Raw genomic sequence first — 14584 nt, 5'->3', positions numbered from 1 at the left:
GAGTCTATCTATACTGTAGGGTTAGAGTTAGCTGAGTCTATCTATACTGTAGGGTTAGAGTTAGCTGAGTCTACCTATACTTTATGGTTAGGGTTAGCTGAGTCTACCTATACTGTTAGGGTTAGGGTTAGCTGAGTCTACCTATACTGTAAGGGTTAGGGTTAGTTGAGTCTATCTATACTGTAAGGGTTAGGGTTAGCTGAGTCTATCTATACTGTAAGGGTTAGGGTTAGCTGAGTCTACCTATACTGTAGGGTTAGAGTTAGCTGAGTCTACCTATACTGTAAGGGTTAGGGTTAGCTGAGTCTACCTATACTGTAAGGGTTAGAGTTAGCTGAGTCTACCTATACTGTAAGGGTTAGGGTTAGCTGAGTCTACCTATACTTTATGGTTAGGGTTAGCTGAGTCTACCTATACTGTAAGGGTTAGGGTTAGCTGAGTCTACCTATACTGTAAGGGTTAGGGTTAGCTGAGTCTACCTATACTGTAGGGTTAGAGTTAGCTGAGTCTACCTATACTGTAAGGGTTAGGGTTAGCTGAGTCTACCTATACTGTAAGGGTTAGGGTTAGCTGAGTCTACCTATACTGTAGGGTTAGAGTTAGCTGAGTCTACCTATACTGTAAGGGTTAGGGTTAGCTGAGTCTACCTATACTGTAAGGGTTAGGGTTAGCTGAGTCTACCTATACTGTAAGGGTTAGGGTTAGCTGAGTCTACCTATACTTTATGGTTAGGGTTAGCTGAGTCTACCTATACTGTAAGGGTTAGGGTTAGCTGAGTCTACCTATACTGTAGGGTTAGAGTTAGCTGAGTCTACCTATACTGTAAGGGTTAGGGTTAGCTGAGTCTACCTATACTGTAAGGGTTAGGGTTAGCTGAGTCTACCTATACTTTATGGTTAGGGTTAGCTGAGTCTACCCATACTGTAAGGGTTAGGGTTAGCTGAGTCTACCTATACTGTAAGGGTTAGAGTTAGCTGAGTCTACCTATACTGTAAGGGTTAGAGTTAGCTGAGTCTACCTATACTGTAAGGGTTAGAGTTAGCTGAGTCTACCTATACTGTAAAGGTTAGGGTTAGCTGAGTCTACCCATACTGTAAGGGTTAGGGTTAGTTGAGTCTACCTATACTGTAAGGGTTAGAGTGTAGAGTTAGCTGAGTCTATCTATACTGTAGGGTTAGAGTTAGCTGAGTCTACCTATACTTTATGGTTAGAGTTAGTTGAGTCTACCTACACTGTAAGGGTTAGAGTTAGCTGAGTCTACCTATACTGTAGGGTTAGAGTTAGCTGAGTCTACCCATACTGTAAGGGTTAGGGTTAGCTGAGTCTACCTATACTGTAAGGGTTAGAGTTAGCTGAGTCTACCTATACTGTAAGGGTTAGAGTGTAGAGTTAGCTGAGTCTATCTATACTGTAGGGTTAGAGTTAGCTGAGTCTACCTATACTTTATGGTTAGAGTTAGTTGAGTCTACCTACACTGTAAGGGTTAGAGTTAGCTGAGTCTACCTATACTGTAGGGTTAGAGTTAGTTGAGTCTACCTATACTGTAAGGGTTAGAGTTAGCTGAGTCTACCTATACTGTAAGGGTTAGAGTTAGCTGAGTCTACCTATACTATAAGGGTTAGGGTTAGCTGAGTCTACCTATACTGTAAGGGTTAGAGTTAGCTGAGTCTACCTCTACTGTAAGGGTTAGGGTTAGCTGAGTCTACCTATACTGTAAGGGTTAGGGTTAGCCCCTCTAGTAATTTCATAGGATCTCTATGGTCTACCTATACTTTAGGGAGACATTTAACGTGATATAAAAGCTTTTCTTCAACAATTAAAACGAGTTGACTATTTATGTATTGCTCAGTGTACTAAACTAGTTAAATAATCACCTCCTTTGTAACGCACATGGTTGAAGATAAGTTTCAAATTAAATCATGCTGCCAGATTACAGTAAGCCTGAGGTTTATGGTAAATGTTGCACTGAACACAATGTTTTTTCACCGCGTCGCCCTTCCTATGTTCTCCTCAGGTGTGAACCACGGTCAGTCCCATAGCAGGCGGGTCATCACCCGCCTGAATGCCCTCCACCGGAGGAACCGTTACGGGGAGACTCTACTCCACATTGCAGCCATGCAAGGAGACACCCAGTGGATCAGAGGCATGCTGTCGCTGGGCCCCGACATCAACATGGCCGACAACGCAGGTAAGACATTAGAGGAGGTTGGTGGGCAGCAATCTCTGTCACTTCAGTTAGTTTCAAATAACTTTATAGATACTCGCACACAGGGCCTAAAATTAACAACCCTCCACCTGCCAAATGCGGGTAGATTCTGGCATTGGCGGGTACAATTTGTGAATAAAAATAGTCAAGTATGATCACATTTATCGTAAAATAAATGCTGCAGAAGCTGCTTTCATAGCTGATAAATGAATCACACATAGTCAAAGAACTATGAATCCTATATAGCCTATTCCACCTCGCGCTGCAACACTGCCTGGCTGGGGGCTGGATGTCCGTGAAGATCTGAGTGAAATATACATTTTTAGAAGAGCTGCTAACAGTCATAAAAGTTGGTCTAATTCACTTGAAACGAATGTCTACTGAAGTGAGACGTTGTCCTTGTGTTTCTTGGCTATTTACCTTGTTTTGTTCACAAGCTATGTTGTTTTTCACTGTTTTGAGTTTTAACTGCTAGGGAAGAGAAGACAACGCTGCTACTTGTCAGACTTTATCTCACAGGCACAAACATGAATCGAGAGTCCCATAACCAAGGTAACCTCCCGCCGTTAAAGGGACAGGTGAACATTTGTGTCTCATCTGATATTTTGGTTAAAAGACTCGGGTCACAAAAAATGAAATTAAGTTAAACAATATACCACATTACTTCTTACAGGTAATACATGTATTGTGTTAGAAATATTACAAAGCATGCATATCAACAAAAAAATTAGCAGAAGAAAGAAAAAAATAGTCTGGTCCTAAAATATCTGAGTGGCTGGTATTTTTAAAATCTACCTGCCACAGTGGCTGGTGGACCAAAACGTTAATTTAGGCCCTGCTCACAAAGTACACAGGTAAGACACTGGACTCGAGGGGGTACATTTAGGGACACTGGACTGGAGGAGGTACATATAGGGACACTGTTTCCACTTTACACTTTCATTGATATTTTTCTTTAGACTGAATGAATAGAATAGACATGTTTTGTTCATCGAAATGGACATTTGCCTTTTTTGCTGTCTGTCATTTCCTGTGTATAGTGATGCAGGAATAAATTCACTCGTCCTAAACAGACTTGAATAAAACGAATAGAGCATCTCTCTATGCTGTGACCATCAGTTGTTGCTTTATTGTTTCTCACAGGTTGGACTCCTCTTCACGAGGCAGTGTCCCACGGCCACTATGAGATCAGTAAGCACCTGATCCAGGCAGGAGCTCTGGTCAACTGTACTGGAGAAAATGGAACCACACCTCTACTGGATGCTGTAGGGCAGGGACACCTGCAGGTACATACAGTATATCATACTCCGGTCTTCTTCTTGGCACTCATGCCCTAGGCTTGCTTGTGTGTTTGTGCTGCATACACAGTGGGAAGAAAATATATGTGGACCCTTTTGAAGTTACCTGGATTTCTGCATAAATTGGGCATAAAATTTGATCTCATCATCTAAGTCACAATAGACAAACACAGTTTGCTTAAACTAATAACACACAATTATAATTATTCATGTATTTTTTGAACACATCGTGTAAACCTTCTCAGTGCAGGGTGGGAAAAGTATGAACCCTTGGATTTAATAACTGGTTGACCCTCCTTTGGCAGCAATAACCTCAACCAAACGTTTTCTGTAATTGCGGATCAGACCTGCACAACAGTCAGGAGGAATTTGGTCCATTCCTTTTTACAAAACTGTTTCTGTTCAGCAATATTCTTGGGTTGTCTGGTGTTAACTGCTCTCTTGAGGTCATGCCACAGCATCTAATTCGGGTTGAGGTCAGGACTCTGACTGGGCGTATTTTCTTCTGTTGAAGCCATTCTGTTGTTGATTTACTTCTGTGTTTTGGGTCGTTGTCCTGTTGCATCACCCAAATTCTGTTGAGCTTCAATTGGCAGACAGATAGCCTAACATTCTCCTGTTAAATGTCTTGATAAACTTGGGAATTCATTTTTCCGTCGATGATAGCAAGCTGTTGAAGCCCCGAGGTGCTCCCTCCACCATACTTTACAGTTGGGATGAGGTTTTGTTGTTGGTGTGCTAGTAGTGTTGTGTGTTCCTTCCAAACAACTCAACTGTAGTTTCATCTGTCCACAGAATATATTGTCAGTAGCGCTGTGGAACATCCAGGTGCACTTTTGCAAACTTCAGATGTGCAGCAATATTTTCGGGGGGCAGCAGGCTTCTTCCGTGGTGTCCTCCCATGAGCACTATTTTTGTTTATTGTTTTACGTATTGTAGACTCATCAACTGAAATGTTAGCATGTTCTAGAGATTTCTATAAGTCTTTAGCTGACACTCTAGGATTCTTATCCTCATTGAGCATTCTGCGCTGTGCTCTTGCAGTCATCTTTGCAGGACGGTCACTCCTAGGGAGAGTAGCAACAGTGCTGAACTTTCTCCATTTATAGACAGTTTGCCTTACCGTGGACTGATGAACATCAAGGCTTTTAGACATACTTTTGTAACCCCTTTCAGCTTCATGCAAGTCAACAATTCTTAATCTTAGGTCTTCTGAGATCTCTTTTGTTCGAGGCATGGCTCACATCAGGCGATGCTTGATCTGAATAGCAAACTCACATTTTGTGAGTGTTTTTTATAGGGCAAGGCAGCTTTAACCAACATCTCCAATCTCGTCTCATTGAGCTGACTCCTGACTTCAATTAGCTTTTGGAGAAGTCATTAGCCTAGGGGTTCACATACTTTTTCCAACCTACACTGTGAATGTTTAAATGATGTATTCAATATAGACAAGAGAAATGCAATAATTAGTGTGTTATTAGTTTAAGCACACTATGTTTGTCTATTGTTGTGACTTAGATGAAGATCAGATAAAATTGTAGGACCAATTTATGTAGAAATCCAGGTAGTTCCAAAGGGTTCACATACTTTTTCTTACCACTGTAAGATAATATTTGTTTTGCTTTGTGTGTCCCAGATAGCAGAGTTGCTGTTGAAGCACGGGGCAGACCCTCTACTAAAGAACAATGACGGACAGACAGCCTTTAGCAACACCACAGAACCCTGTCTGATCAAACTCATGGAGAAAAACATCCCCATGAACAAGAGAAAGGCACTAGCAGGTCTGGACCTTTCCATAACCAAGGGTGTCTCTGTCTTTATCCCAAATGGCACCCTATTCCCTATATAGTTCACTACTTTAGACCAGAGCCCTATTCCCTATATAGTTCACTACTTTTGACCAGGTCCCGAATTAAATAGGCCTACATGTTGTTCTCTATGTGTGTCTCTTGTAGGAAGAAGCGTTGAGAGGTCAGGAGCAGGAGAACCCATGTAAGTTGGTGGTGGGGGGGAAGGTGTCTGAGGTTTTACATAACTAGAAAGTCAAATTGTCATAGGCACATTTCACATCACTTAGGCTATACACGTGGCTCAGTTGGTAGAGCTTGGCGCTTAAAATGCCAGGGTTGTAGGTTCCATTCTTGCTGTGGCCACAACATGAAATGTGTATGCATGCATGACTTAAGTTGCGTCAGCTAAATGGCCTATTTTTATGTATTACACAACAAACCCGACGTACATTGTTAATGATTGATAAACCTTTGTAGTGATTTATTTCACACTCCCAACACACACAACAAACTAAGTCAACACAATGTCATATACTGTAAGAGCCCTAGCCATTGTAAATACTCTAGGTCTAAATAGGTCTGGGACAGAACTCTCCAACCCTGTTCCTGGAGAGCTACCCTTCTGTTGGTTTTTGCTTCAACCCTGTTCCTGGAGAGCTACCCTCCTGTAGGTTCTCTTTCCAACCCTGTTCCTGGAGAGCTACCCTCCTGTAGGTTTTTGCTCCAACCCTGTTCCTGGAGAGCTACCCTCCTGTAGGTTTTCGTTCCAACCCCAGTTATAACTAATCTGATTCAGTTTATTAATTCAAATAACATTTTATTTGTCACATGCGCTGAATACTGTGAAATGCTTACTTACAAGTCCTTAACTAACAATGCAGTTCAAGGAATAGAGTTAAGAAAATATTTACTAAATAAACTAAAGTAAAAAATTTAATAAAAAGTAACACAATAAAATAACAATAACGAGGCTATATACAGGGGGTACCGGTACCGAGTCAATGTGTGGGGGTACAGGTTAGTCGAGGTAATTTGTACATGTACTGTAGGTAGGGGTAAAGTGACTATGCATAGATAATAAACAGTGAGTAGCATCAGTGTAAAAACTAATAGGGGGGGGGGTGTCGATGTAAATAGGCTAGGTGGCCATTTGATTAACTGTTCAGCAGTCTTATGGCTTGGGAGTAGAAGCTGTTAAGGAGCCTTTTGGATCTAGACTTGGCGCTCTCGTACCGCTTGCCATGCGGTAGCAGAGAGAACCGTCTTATGACTTGCGTGACTGGAGTCTTTGACAATTTTTTGGGCCTTTCTCTGACACCGCCTGGTATAGAGGTCCTGGATGGCAGGAGGCTTGGTCCCAGTAGCGTACTGGGCCGTACGCACTACCCTCTGTTGCGCCTTATGGTCAGATGCTGGGCAGATGCCGTACCAGGCAGGGATGGAATGCAACCGGTCAGGATGCTCTCGATGGTGCAGCTGTAGAACTTTTTGAGGACCTGGGGATCCATACCAAATCTTCTCAGTCTCCTGAGGGGGAAAATATGTTGTTGTGCCCTCTTCACGACTGTCTTGGTATGTTTGGACCATGATAGTTTGTTAGTGATGTGGACACCAAGGAACATGAAACTCTGGACCCGCTCAACTACAGCCCCGTCGATGTGAATTGGGGTGTGTTCGGCCCTCATTTTCTCGTAGTCCACAATCAGCTCCTTTGTCTTGCTCACGTTGAGGGAAGGGTTGTTGTACTGGCACCACACTGCCAGGTCTCTGACCTCCTCCCTATAGGCTGTTTCATCGTTGTCGGTGATCAGGCCTACCACCATTGTGTCGTCAGTAAACTTAATGTTGGTGTTGGAGTCGTGCTTGGCCATGCAGTTGTGGGTGAACAGGGGCCCCCGTGTTGAGGATCAGCCTGGCAGATGTGTTGTTGCCTACCCTTGCCACCTGGGGGCAGCCCGTCAGAGTCCTTAGCTTAGTGATGAGCTTTGTAGGCACTATGGTGTTGTAGTCAATGAATAGCATTCTCACGTAGGTGTTCCTTTTGTCAAGGTGAGAAAGGGCAGTGTGGAGGGCGATTGAGATTGCGTCATCTGTGGATTTCTTAGGGCGGTATGCGAATTGGAGTGGTTCTAGGGTTTCTGGGATGAGGGTGTTGATGTGAGCCATGAACAGCCTTTCAAAGCACTTCATGGCTACCGACGTGAGTGCTATGGGGTGGTAGTCATTTAAGCAGGTTAGCTTCATTTTCTTGGGCACAGGGACTATGGTGGTCTGCTTGAAACGTGGGTATTACAGACACGGTCAGGGAGAGTTTGAAAATGTCAGTGATGTCTTCACTTGTAGTAAGATTCAATCTTAGTCCTGTATTGATGCTTTGCCTGTTTGATTGTTCATCTGAGGGCATAGCGGATTTTCTTATTAGCGTCCTTATTGGCGTTAATGTCCTGTTCCTTGAATGCGGCAGCTCTAGCCTTTAGATTGGTGCGGATGTTGCCTGTAATCCAAGGCTTCTGGTTGAGATATGTACGTACGGTCACTGTGGGGACGATTTTGTCGATGCACTTATTGATGAAGCCGGTGACTAAGGTGGTATACTCCTCAATGCCATTGGATGAATCCCGGAACATATTCCAGTCTGTGCTAGCAAAACAGTCTTGTAGTGTAGCATCCGCGTCATCTGACAACTTACATATTGAGCGAGTCACTGGTACTTCCTGCTTTCGTTTTTGCTTGTAAGCAGGAATCAGGAGGATAGAATTATGGTCAGATTTGCAAAATGGAGGGCGAGGGAAAGCTTTGTGTGTGTCTCTGTGTGTGGAGTTAAGGTGGTCTTGAGTTTTTTTTCCTTTGGTTGCACATGTGACACGATGGTGGAAATGAGGTAAAACGGATTTACGTTTGCCTGCATTAAAGTCCACGGTCTTCGTGCCAGCATCGGTTTGTGGTGGTAAATAAATATAGATGAAAACTCCCTTGGTAAATAGTGTGGTCTACAGCTTATCATGGGATACTCTACCTCGGGCGATCTATACCTTGAGACTTCCTTGATATTAGACATCGCGCACCAGCTGTTATTGACTAATAGACACACACCCCCACCCCTCTTCTTACCAGACGTAACTGTTCAGTCCTGCTGATGCACGTAAACCCAGCCAACTGTATATTATCCGTGTCGTCGTTCAGCCACGACTCAGTGAAATATAAGATATTACAGTTTTTAATTTCACGTTGGTAGTATAGTCTCGAACGGAGCTCATCCAGTTTATTCTCCAGGGATTGCACGTTGGCCAATAGAACGAATGATAGAGGCGCGTTACCCACTCGTCGATTAATTCTCACCAAGCACCCCAATCTCTGCCCCCTGTATTTCCGTCTTTCCTTCACGTGAATGACGGGGATTTGGGCCTGGTCTTGGAGAAGCAGTATATCCTTCGCGTCGGATTCATTACATAAAAAAATCTGATATCCAGAAGCTCTTTTCGGTCATAAGAGATTGTTGCAGCAACATTATGTACAAAATAAGTTACAAACAATATGAAAAAACACACAAAAAAGCACAGTTGGTTATGTGCCCGTAAAATATCAGCCATCCCCACTGGCGCTATTATATCAACCAGCTAATTACTAGAATCAGGTGTGCTAGATTAGGGTTTGAGTAAAAACCTACAGGACGGTAGCTCTCTAGGAACAGGGTTGGGAAGCCCTTGTCTGGGGTATATTAGCCTAATATCAGTTGTCTGTAAAGGAGACCGTTGAGGTCCGTGTCCGAGGGCACTGTGTCCAGGAACATCCCTGGGGGGTCCCAGAGCGGGCGGACCGTCACCCCTCTGAATATCCTCCACCGGAAGAACTGTTACGGGGAGACTCTACTCCACGTTGCAGCCATTCAGGGAGACACCCAGGGGGTCAGAGACATGCTGTCACAGGGGCTCGACGTCAACATGCCCGATAACGCAGGTAAGACGTACAGCAGCCATTTATACTGAACAAAAATATAAACGCAACTTGCAACAATTTCAACGATTTTACTGTGTTACAGTTCATAAATAAATTCATTAGGCCCTAATCTATGGATTTCACGTGATTGGGCATGGGAGGGCATAGGCCAACCCACTTGGGAGCCAGGTCCAGCCAATCAGAATATGTTTTTCCCCCATTTATATACATATAGGGGTGGCAGGTGGCCTAGTGGTCAGAGCATTGGACTAGTAACCAAAGGTTGTAAGTTCGAATCCCAGAGCTGTCATTCTGACAAGGTACAAATCTACTGTTCTGCCCCTGAACAAGAATTTGTTCTTAACTGACTTGCCTAGTTAAATAAAGGTAATATATATATATATATATACACTGCTCAGATAACTAAAGGGAACACTTAAACAACTCAATTTAACTCCAAGTCAATCACACTTCTGTGAAATCAAACTGTCCACTTACTGATTGACAATAAATTTCACATGCTGTTGTGCAAATGGAATAGACAACAGGTGTAAATTATAGGCAATTAGCAAGACACCCCCAATAAAGGAATGGTTCTGCAGGTGGTGACCACAGACCACTTCGCGGTTCCTATGCTTCCTGGCTGATGTTTTGGTCACTTTTGAATGCTGGCGGTGCTTTCACTCTAGTGGTAACATGAGACGGAGTCTTAAACCCACACAAGTGGCTCAGGTAGTGCAGCTCATCCAGGATGGAACATCAATGCGAGCTGTGGCAAGAAGGTTTGCTGTGTCTGTCAGCGTAGTGTCCAGAGCATGGAGGTGCTACCAGGAGACAGGCCAGTTCATCAGGAGACATGGAGGTGGCCGTAGGAGGGCAACAACCCAGCAGCAGGACCGCTACCTCCGCCTTTGTGCAAGGAGGAGCACTGCCAGAGCCCTGCAAAATGACCTCCAGCAGGCCACAAATGTGCATGTGTCTGCTCAAACGGTCAGAAACAGACTCCATGAGGGTGGTATGAGGGCCCGACGTCCACAGGTGGGGGTTGTGCTTACAGCCCAATACCGTGCAGGACGTTTGGCATTTGCCAGAGAACACCAAGATTGGCAAATTCGCCACTGGCGCCCTGTGCTCTTCACAGAGTAAAGCAGGTTCACACTGAGCACGTGACAGACGTGACAGAGTCTGGAGACGCCGTGGAGAACGTTCTGTTGCCTGCAACATCCTCCAGCATGACCGGTTTGGCGGTGGGTCAGTCATGGTGTGGGGTGGCATTTCTTTGGGGGGGCCACACAGCCCTCCATGTGCTCGCCAGAGGTAGCCTGACTGCCATTAGGTACCGGGATGAGATCCTCAGACCCCTTGTGAGACCATATGCTGGTGCGGTTGGCCCTGGGTTGCTCCTAATGCAAGTCAATGCTAGACCTCATGAGGCTGGAGTGTGTCAGCAGTTCCTACAAGAGGAAGGCATTGATGCTGTGGACTGGCCCGCCCGTTCTCCAGACCTGAATCCAATTGAGCACATCTGGGACATCATGTCTCACTCCATCCACCAATGCCACATTGCACCACAGACTGTCCAGGAGTTGGCGGATGCTTTAGTCCAGGTCTGAGAGAAGATCCCTCGGGAGACCATCCGTCACCTCATCAGGAGCATGCCCAGGCGTTGTAGGGAGGTCATAGAGGCACGTGAAGGCTCAACACACTACTGAGCCTCATTTTGACTTGTTTTAAGGACATTACATTAAAGTTGGATCAGCCTGTAGGGTGGTTTTCCACTTTAATTTTGAGTGTGACTCCAAATCCAGACCTCCATGGGTTGATAAATTTGATTTCCATTGATCATTTTTGTGTGATTTTGTTGTCAGCACATTCAACTATGTAAAGAAAAAAGTATTTAATAAGAATATTTCATTCATTCAGATCTAGGATGTGTTATTTTAGTGTTCCCTTTATTTTTTTGAGCAGTGTATATACCAGACAGAAATACATTTCATCAGCTGTCCGAGGCGCTGGTCTCAGATAATCCCGCAGGTGAAAAAGCCAGATGTGGAGGTCCTGGGCTGGCATGGTTACATGTGGTCTGTGGTTGTGAGGCCATTTGTACTGCCAAATTCTCCAAAACGACATTGGAGGCAGCTTATGGTAGAGAAATTAACATTCAATTCTAAGGCAACAGCTCTGGTGGACATTCCTGTAGTCAGCATACCTTTGTGGAATTGTTTTGTGTGAAAAACTGCACATTTTAGATTAGCCTTTTATTGTCCCCAGCACAAGGTGCACCTGTGTAATGACCATGCTGTTTAATCAGCTTCTTGATATGCCACACCTGTCCGGATCATCTTGGCAAAGGAGAAATGCTAAGTAACAGGGATGTAAACACATTTCTGCGCAAAATATGAGAGATATAATATTTTAATGAATGTGGAACATTTCTGGAATCTTGTATTTCTGCTCATGAAGCATGGGACCAACATTTTACATGTTGCATTTATATTTTTGTTCATTATAGATACTCACACACAGCACTTCAATAATATTCCAACTAGTACAGTGATTTTACACTGCTTAGACTTAATAATATTGTACATTTATGGTGTGTTAACAGTTATGAAAATATATATATATATATATTTTACTTCCTGCTTTGCTCCTAGAGTACACTTGCAACAGGTCAACATTCTGCCAGTCCACCCATTATGCTAACATTGACTTAAATGGGCACTCCTTTTCTATTCAGTATTTCTCTATGTGTACAGTATTAGTGACTCATAATGGAAGGCTCAATCAACAAGTGACCAGGTTTTCCCACGTGAAAAAATGCTACAGTTTACTATAGAGTGCTACAGTACTTCTATAGGAAATGGTAGTATACCGTAGAATACTATACTACACAGTGTTGAATCCCTCATGTGTAGTACTTACTGTAGATTGTTGTAGAATACCATAGAATACTATAGTATTATCTGCAACACTAGTAAATAGTACAGTAATTTCAGCAGAAACACTGCAGTTCGCCAAAACCCTATACTTTTTTAACTATAGTAAATACTAAACTATTTAATTTGCTTATACCCTACCCATTCCCTTCCCCCATATTGCAATTTGTGCCACCCATAACTGGTAAACCTACATGCCAAGTATAGACCATATTGTGTTCCCTATGGGTTATAGAAAAGAGCAGAAGCTCTGAACTATCAGACCCCAGCCTACCTACCTACACTACCGTTCAAAAGTTTGGGGTCACTTAGAAATGTCCTTGTTTTCTATGAAAACATACATGAAATGAGTTGCAAAATTAATAGGAAATATATTCACGATGTTGACAAGGTTCTAAATCATGATTTTTAATTTAAATAAGAATTGTGTCCTTCAAACTGCTTTCGTCAAAGAATCCTCCATTTGCCTCAATTACAGCCTTGCAGACCTTTGACATAGTTGTCAATTTGTTGAGGTAATCTGAATAGATTTCACTCCATGCTTCCTGAAGCACCTCCCACAAGTTGGATTGGCTTGATGGGCACTTCTTACGTGCCATACGGTCAGGCTCCTCCCACAACAGCTCAATAGGGTTGAGATCCTGTGACCGTGCTGGCCACTCCTTTATAGACAGAACACCAGCTGACTGCTTCTTCCCTACATAGCTCTTGCATAGTTTGGAGCTGTGCTTTGGATCATTGTCCTGTTGTAGGAGGAAATTGGCTCCATTAAGCGCCGTCCACAGGGTTTGTCATGGCGTTGCAAAATGGAGTGATAGCCTTCCTTCTTCAAGATCCCTTTTACCCTGCACAAATCTCCCACTTCACCACCACCATAGCACCAGCAGACCGACACATTGCCTCCACCATGCTTGACAGATGGCGTCAAGCACTCCTCCAGCATCTTTTCATTTTTTCTGCATCTCACAAATGTTCTTTGTGATGCGAATACCTCTAACTTAGATTAGTCTGTCCATAACACTTTTTTCCAATCTTCCTCTGTCCAGTGTCTGTGTTATTTTGCACATCTTAATCTTTTCTTTTTATTGGCCAGTCTGAGATGTCTTTTTCTTTGCAACTCTGCCTAGAAGACCAGCATCCCGGGGGCGCCTCTTCACTGTTGACGACGAGACTGGTGTTTTGTGGGTACTATTTAATGAAGCTGCCAGTTGAGGACTTGTGAGGCATCTGTTTGTCAAACTAGACACTAATGTACTTGTCCTCTTTCTATTCTGGTTAGACAGTTTTGGCTGTTCTGTGAAGGGAGTAGGACACAGCGTTGTACGAGATCTTCAGTTTCTTGGCAATTTCTTGCAAGGAATAGCCTTCATTTCTCAGAACAAGAACAGACTGACGAGTTTCAGAGGAAAATGCTTTGTTTCTGGCCATTTTGAGCCTGTAATCGAACCCACAAATGCTGATGATCCAGATACTCAACTAATCTAAAGAAGGACAGTTTTATTGCTTCTTTAATCAGAACAGATTTCAGCTGTGCTAACATAATTGCAAAAGGATTTGCTAATGTTCAATTAGCCTTTTAAAATTATAAACTTTGATTAGCTAACACAACGTGCCATTGGAACACAGGAGTGATGGTTTCTGATTAATGGGCTTCTGTGCGCCTATGTAGATATTCCATTTAAAAAAATCAGCTGTTTAGTGTACTACAGTCCTCAAAAACACTACATTAAATACTACAGGATACATCAATCCGAAAAAAACGAGATGAATTACTATAATCTATACTACAGTTTTGTATACTACAGTATTGTAAGGTACTGGGTGTCGTGAGTGTGACGTCAGGCGCAGTAAAACAGAGAGTTCAATATCGTGCTCTTTTAATGCACACACGGTGACCCACGGCCACCCCACTAAACACGGGGTGCTCAAAACAAAATGCCCCAGACACGGGGAACGAAAACAGTCCAGCACTATACACGAACATAAACCAACACGTTCATCTGTATCAAACACCAGGGTTACAATAATCAATAAACACATAAGGAGGGGGAGAAAAGAATCAGTGGCAGCTAGTAGGCCGGCGACGACGACCGCCGAGCGCCACCCGAACGGGAAGGGGAGCCACCTTCGGTCGGAGTCGTGACAAGTATACTATGGAAAATACTACAGTAAAGTCCGCAAAAACACTGCAGGGAATACTATAGTATTTATACCATAGTATACTATAGTATTTAAAATAAAAAATGTGTCTTATCTCATGCAGGTTGGACTCCTCTTCACGAGGCAGTGTCCCACGGTCACTATGAGATCAGTAAGCACCTGATCCAGGCAGGAGCTCTGGTCAACTGTACTGGAGAAAATGGAACCACACCTCTACTGGATGCTGTAGTGCAGGGACACCTGCAGGTACATATA

The sequence above is a fragment of the Oncorhynchus masou genome, chromosome 25 (genome assembly GCF_036934945.1).
Source record: "Oncorhynchus masou masou isolate Uvic2021 chromosome 25, UVic_Omas_1.1, whole genome shotgun sequence".
In the NCBI taxonomy this organism is placed as follows: domain Eukaryota; kingdom Metazoa; phylum Chordata; class Actinopteri; order Salmoniformes; family Salmonidae; genus Oncorhynchus; species Oncorhynchus masou.
Note: the sequence above shows the minus strand (reverse complement) of the source record.